Source organism: Salvelinus fontinalis, chromosome 10 (assembly GCF_029448725.1).
Source record: "Salvelinus fontinalis isolate EN_2023a chromosome 10, ASM2944872v1, whole genome shotgun sequence".
NCBI classification, from domain to species: Eukaryota; Metazoa; Chordata; class Actinopteri; order Salmoniformes; family Salmonidae; genus Salvelinus; species Salvelinus fontinalis.
Window position 1 is genome coordinate 5,970,863 of NC_074674.1, and position 7,142 is coordinate 5,978,004.

Here is a 7,142-nt window from a genome sequence, read left to right on the forward strand (position 1 = left end):
GGCTGCTTAGAGGAGACAGGGGTTTGAAGTATAGAATGACTGCAGGGCTGCTTAGAGGAAACAGGGGTTTGAAGTATAGAGGGACGAGAATGACTGCAGTGCTGCTTAGAAGAGACAGGGATTTGAAGTATAGAGGGACAAGAATGACTGCAGTGCTGCTTAGAGGAGACAGGGGTTTGAAGTATAGAATGACTGCAGGCCTGCTTAGAGGAGACAGGGATTTGAAGTATAGAATGACTGCAGGGCTGCTTAGAGGAGACAGGGGTTTGAGGTATAGAATGACTGCAGGGCTGCTTAGAGGAGACAGGGGTTTGAAGTATAGAATGACTGCAGGGCTGCTTAGAGGAGACAGGGGTTTGAAGTATATAATGACTGCAGGGCTGCTTAGAGGAGACAGGGGTTTGAAGTATATAATGACTGCAGGGCTGCTTAGAGGAGACAGGGGTTTGAAGTATAGAATGACTGCAGGGCTGCTTAGAGGAGACAGGGGTTTGAAGTATAGAATGACTGCAGGCCTGCTTAGAGGAGACAGGGGTTTGAAGTATAGAATGACTGCAGGCATGCTTAGAGGAGACAGGGATTTGAAGTATAGAATGACTGCAGGCCTGCTTAGAGGAGACAGGGGTTTGAGGTATAGAATGACTGCAGGGCTGCTTAGAGGAGACAGGGGTTTGAAGTATAGAGGGACGAGAATGACTGCAGGGCTGCTTAGAGGAGACAGGGGTTTGAAGTATAGAGGGACCAGAATGACTGCAGGGCTGCTTAGAGGAGACAGGGGTTTGAAGTATATAATGACTGCAGGGCTGCTTAGAGGAGACAGGGATTTGAAGTATAGAATGACTGCAGGGCTGCTTAGAGAAGACAGGGGTTTGAAGTATAGAATGACTGCAGGGCTGCTTAGAGGAGACAGGGGTTTGAGGTATAGAATGACTGCAGGGCTGCTTAGAGGAGACAGGGGTTTGAAGTATAGAATGACTGCAGGGCTGCTTAGAGGAGACAGGGGTTTGAGGTATAGAATGACTGCAGGGCTGCTTAGAGGAGACAGGGGTTTGAGGTATAGAATGACTGCAGGCCTGCTTAGAGGAGACAGGGGTTTGAAGTATAGAATGACTGCAGGGCTGCTTAGAGGAGACAGGGGTTTTAAGTATAGAATGACTGCAGGGCTGCTTAGAGGAGACAGGGGTTTGAAGTATAGAATGACTGCAGGGCTGCTTAGAGGAGACAGGGGTTTGAAGTATAGAATGACTGCAGGGCTGCTTAGAGGAGACAGGGGTTTGAAGTATAGAATGACTGCAGGGCTGCTTAGAGGAGACAGGGGTTTGAAGTATAGAATGACTGCAGGGCTGCTTAGAGGAGACAGGGGTTTTAAGTATTAGAGGGTAGTTAGCATCCTTGTTAGGTGTTTGTTGGTTACATCTGGTTATATTCTAACATGCTGATTTATTTCCTCAGATATGACCCGTATTATATCTCTCTCTGTGTGTGTGTGGCCAGCCCTCACGTAAGGACACGGTAGAGCTAGCCCTGGCCAGCCTTGATGGGTGTAAGGCCTTCTGGAAGACGTGGGTAAAGAGCCATGTCTTCTTCCATCTCTCTGAGGAGCCCAAGTCCTGACACAAGACCCTCCTCTACAGTAAAGGCTCCTGCATTAGACACAGGTCAGAACTACATACATAGGTATGGGGGAATTCACTCATTTGGCAAGAGGGATCTGTGCAAAGATTTTACCTTTTACTCAGTTTGATAACACTGTGCTACCTCTTTCTCTAGTGGTAGGACCCAGAAACAACTGTTGGACTGTGTCAGGAGAGGAAGAACCTGCCTTTTGAAACGTGACAACACTTATTGGTGCGGTTTCCCCAAACACAGAGTAAGCCTAGTCCTGGACTGAAAGGCAAGCTGAATGGAGAATCTCAACTGAAAATGCTTTTTAGTCCAGAGAAACAATTCTTAATCAATCCTTAGACCTTCTGTGAAATAAATATTTACATTGCTTGAATACAGTTAAGTAAAGCAACAACCAAAACCTTCTAAACATCTACGTTCCAGGAAATTGTACACGTCCCACTATGACAACAGGCAGCGCAGGTCTTCTTCACCTGCCGTCCTCACTGATGTCTCCAAACAGGTACCTTCTGTTAGGAACCATGCTCACAGCCAAACAAGTACAATAGGAGATTTCCTGTGAGCCAATTCCAATGGCTCACTTCTGCATTTTTCTGGTCAGTTTGTTTTGATAACGCAAGTTTGTAGTATGAGGTAAGGTTGCAGTATGACCACATATCCTAAGGCATACAATATGGAGATGAACAATGTCTGCACAGCCAGGTGTCAGACAGTTCAGTTTCTACGGTTTTAAACCTCTGACACAGTGCCAGTCTGTGTTCAAAATGCATTCTTTTTCCTCTTAAGGTACATTTAAATCAGTTAAATGGACTCCTGTTCTTACTGAAGCTGAATGTTCTTTCAAGTCGTTGTACTTCTCTTCTATTGGCCCGGATCATGCCTTGTACTCTGCAGCCAGAGGAATCATTTATGATTATATGTTCCATCAAGCAAACAGCACTTTGACAGTGTACTACACTTCTGAATGTCATTATCCATCTTGCCAATACAATCTTCTTCTGACAAATCCTTGTTGACCCTGCATGCCAGACATACGGGAGCCTACAGTAACACGTGTTTCCCAGGTGTATGAACCGACCTCTTTCCCCATGATGCGGCCGGGCAAACCTCCTCCTCTGGGGCCAAGTCAGGACCCACAGCGCTACAGGGGCCCAAGTGGGTCAATTGAAAGTGTGGGTTCACGGCTCCTTTCCAGATGTGTTGGTCATTACTGAGACATGGTTAAGAAAATTGAGAAGAGCGTGGGGCCTAGGATCGAGTCTTGGGGTACACCCTTGGTGACAGGCAGTGGCTGAGACAGCAGATGTTCTGATTTTATACACTGCACTCTTTGAGAGAGGTAGTTAGCAAACCAGGCCAAAGACTCCTCAGAGACACCAATACTCTTTAGCCGGCCCACAAGAATGGAATGGTCTACCGTATCAAAAGCTTTGGCCAAGTCAATAAAAATAGCAGGACAACATTGCTTAGATCAAGGGCAATGGTGACATCATTGAGGACCTTTAAGGTTGCAGTGACAAATACATAACCTGAGCGGACACCAGATTGCATACCAGAGAGAATACTATAGACATCAAGAAAGCCAGTCAGTTGATTATTGACAAGTTTTACCAACACTTGATAAACAGGGCAAAATAGAAATAGGCCTATAACAGTTAGGATCAGCTTGATCTCCCCCTTTAAATAAAGGACGAACCGTGGCTGCCTTCCAAGCAATGGGAACCTCCCCAGAGAGGAGAGACAGGTTAAAAAGGTTAGAGATAGGTTTGGCGATTATAGTGGCAGCAACCTTAAAGAAGAAAGGGTCTAAACCATCTGATCCAGATGTTTTTTGGGGCCCAAGTTTCAGGAGCTCCTTCAGCACCTCGGAATCAGTGACCGCCTGCAGGGAGTAACTTTGTAGCGGGACAGGGGAAAAAGAGGGAGGAGCATCGGGGCTAGTCACATTAGAAGGGGTGGGAGAAAGGAAAATGTTGGACGGGCAAGGAGGCATGGCTGAGTCAAATAGGAATCCTAACTTAATGAAGTGGTGATGAAAGAGCTCAGCCATGTGCTTCTTGTCAGTAACAACCACATCATCAACTTTAAAGGGACATGTGCAGCTGTGAGGAGGAGGGTTTATTCTCCAGGTCTTTAACCATTTTCCAGAACTTCTTGGGGTTAGACTCACAGAGAAAGAACTGCTCCTTAAAAGTAACTAACTTTGGCCTTCCGGATAGCCTGAGTGCACTTATTTCTTATATGCCTGAACGAGAGCCAGTCAGCCTGGGTATGCGTGTGCCGAGCCTTTCACCAAATGGAATTCTTGAGGTGGAGTAACTCTGCAAGATCACGGTTGAACCAGGGGCTAAACCTGTTTTTAATTATCATTTTCTTTATGGGAGCGTGTTTTAACAAATCACTGAAAATATCAAAAAAGAATGTCCAAGCATCTTCGACAGAGGGGATCAAGCTGATTGTCTACCAATTTACAGAGAACAGTTCATGAAGGAAGGCTTGCTCATTATAGGTTTTTAGCAAGTGTCTATGACAAATCAGGAGAGGTTGTTTCACTGAGCAGCCATTACGAACACAGGCTGTAAAACAGTGATCACTAACGTCATTACAGAAAACACCAGACTGATACCTATCAGGATTATTTGTGAGGATAACATCGAGGAGAGTAGCATTTTCTGGGTGTTTGGAGTCATACCTTGTGGGATTGGTAATAATCTGAGAAAGATTTAGGGAGTCCCATTTGCTTTAGGACTTGGTCAGGTGGTTTAAGCATGTCCCAGTTCAGGTCACCTAGCAGGACAAATTCAGACTTAGTGTAAGGGACCAGGAGAGAACTTAGGGCAGGTAGGGTACAGGCCGGTGCTGATGATGGACAATATGACCCAGCAACAATCAACAAAGAGCTATTTGAAAGTGTAATGCTTAAAACCAGCAAATCAAATTGGGGACAGACTTGGTGGAGACAACCGAGCACTGAAGGTGATCCTTGGTAAAGATTGCCACTCCCCCACCTTTGGAAGATCTGTCTGCCGAAAAAGGTTATAACCAGAAAGGCTCATCACTGCATTCTATACTCTTCTGTAAACTGGTCATCTCTGTATACCCGTCGCAAGACCAATTAGTTGATGCTTATTTATAAAACCCTCTAAGGCCTCACTCCTCCCTATCTGAGATATCTATTGCAGCCCTCATCCTCCACATACAACACCCAGACACATTCTGTTCAAGGTCCCCAAAGCACACACATCCCTGGGTCACTTGTCTTTTCAGTTCACTGCAGCTAGCTACTGGAACGAGCTGCAACAAACACTCAAACTGGACAGTTTTATCTCAATCTCTATATTCAAAGATTCAATCATGGACACTCTACTTACAGTTGTGGCTGCTTTGTGTGATGTATTGTCTCTACCTTCTGGCCCTTTGTGCTGTTGTCTGCACCCAAGAATGTTTGTACCATGTGGTGTTGCTGCCATGCTGTTGTTGTCGTAGGTCTCTATGTAGTGTTGTGTTGTCTCTCTTGCCGTGATGTGTTTTGTCCTATATTTTAATTTAATACATTTTTATTTTTAATCCCAGCCCTCATCCCCGCAGGAGGCCTTTTGCCTTTTGGTAGGCCGTCATTGTAAATAAGAATTTGTTAACTGACATGCCTAGTTAAAAAAATATATATAACTCCGGCCCAGACAGAGCTTCATCCGCAGCAGCAATGTGGCTGAGGGGCATCAGAGGGGACGACTTATAGCCAACACACAGCAGCTGGTCCTGCTTTACCCCTGCCTGGAGCTGCACCCCGTCAAGCCCCTCTGCCCAGGCCTACATGTCCGACTGCTCCTCTTTCTCCTTGGACTACTCTCCAGCCCCACTCCCTCGGTCCTGCTACGCCGCCCGGCCCGCTCTCCATGTCACCCTCCTGGACGACTTCATCGACTGCTCCAGTTTTTCCAGCCCGTCCTCGTTGACTCCCTGTCTGAGGCACCAGCACCATCGCTACAACGGGCCTCCGCTGCTTCCAGGCCTGGCCATTGCTCCGGGGCTGTTTGCTGCCACTCTGGCTGGTCGGAGGGAGTTTGACAGAGAAGAGACGGCAACCCACTTCAGTGATGACTCCAGCAACGAGACAGGCCTGCCCAAGTGCTCCTGGAGCCAGTCTGATATGAAGGTCCTCCGGCCCTCCACCAGCAGAGTTCCACCCTTTAGGTCACTACCCCCACCTATCCCGACGCGTGCCTGCACACCCATCACACCTCCCTTTTACCTGGTCCTCCATGGCTGAGCAGCCCACCTCCTTATGTGCGCTGGGAGCAGGACAGGGAGTGGAGAGTTCCGCCTCAGTAACTCTAACATTGTGTTCCCATACTACTGCCCAGGCCTGGGGAATCTGGTGCGCTCCGGCTCAGATGTGTATTTCATCTGGTAGTCTGCAGCTGGACGAGGAAGACTCCTTCAACTTAAGCGACCCTGAAGGCATTGAGCCAATCAGAGCATCAGTACTCTAATTGGAACAACCCCCTTGTTATCCCTAGCCAACGTGTTTTTCTTCATAATATCCAATTGGCAGTTGGGGGGAGGGGGCATGTGGCCACAATGGGAGGTCTTGACCCATTAAATCTAAGGGTTTTTGTGAGTTGTTCTAACAGGCTGTGAACGTTGTGGTCACATCTGAAGATGACATGAAAGACACTCCAAATTGAAGGACGCCTTGAAGAAACCCTGTCAGACATAACGTTTTGGGGAATAGAATTGACATGAACAAATGGTATAATTTGCAACAATTCCATGTTGCAGCACATAGGATGAGGAGTACTGGGATGAAAGCTAAATAGCCCTGCTTCCCTGACTCTCACCATCTCAGCACAGGATTTGGATAGTCCCTGTACAGGTCTAAACTCACCGACAGTCTGTTAGGGAATCAAACTGTTGGAATAATTCCTGAGAGTTTCTGCATAGACGTTGGTTCCAAAAACTGCAAGTATTGTGGAAGAAAAAAATACTTATTTTTGTGAATTACTTAGCTGCACAGGAAAAGTGTACTGTCTACAGATACAAATGTGAATACTAGACTTGTCCACCATAGCTGTTGAATGTCAAAGACACTGATGCAACAGCATGGGATATTAGGTAAGGACATCTCCAATAAGAATCCTTATTGTAAACAGACATAGTACATGTACCACATCAAAATAAATACGAATGATTTCTCACAATCCACGTCCAAATTACTGGCAAGCTTGCTTAAACCCGTTGGCGCGCGTTGGAGCTAAAATAAAATACAAAAACGACATACATGAAGTCCCGAAGCACCCCCACTGTTGTGGTTATATTACTTGTAGATATTTCCTCAGCGAAGGAAAGCAGTTCCGTGCAGGTGTCCTCAAGATCCACAGCTATCAATGCAGACAGTACTCCTTAGCAGCAACAGCTATCCCATGGAAACAAAGTCTTTAATCTTCCACAAGCAATTCTCTCCCAAGTCTCGCACGATGCTAGGCTAACTTCGAGCTGTCAAATACATCCACGAT

General features: G+C 46.4%; 1 pseudogene; it reads left to right on the forward strand.

Moving 5' to 3' along the window:
* The first annotated feature begins 2,254 nt into the window (after positions 1–2,254).
* LOC129863165 (uncharacterized) lies at positions 2,255–6,119 on the forward strand (annotated as a pseudogene).
* The last annotated feature ends 1,023 nt before the right edge of the window (positions 6,120–7,142 follow it).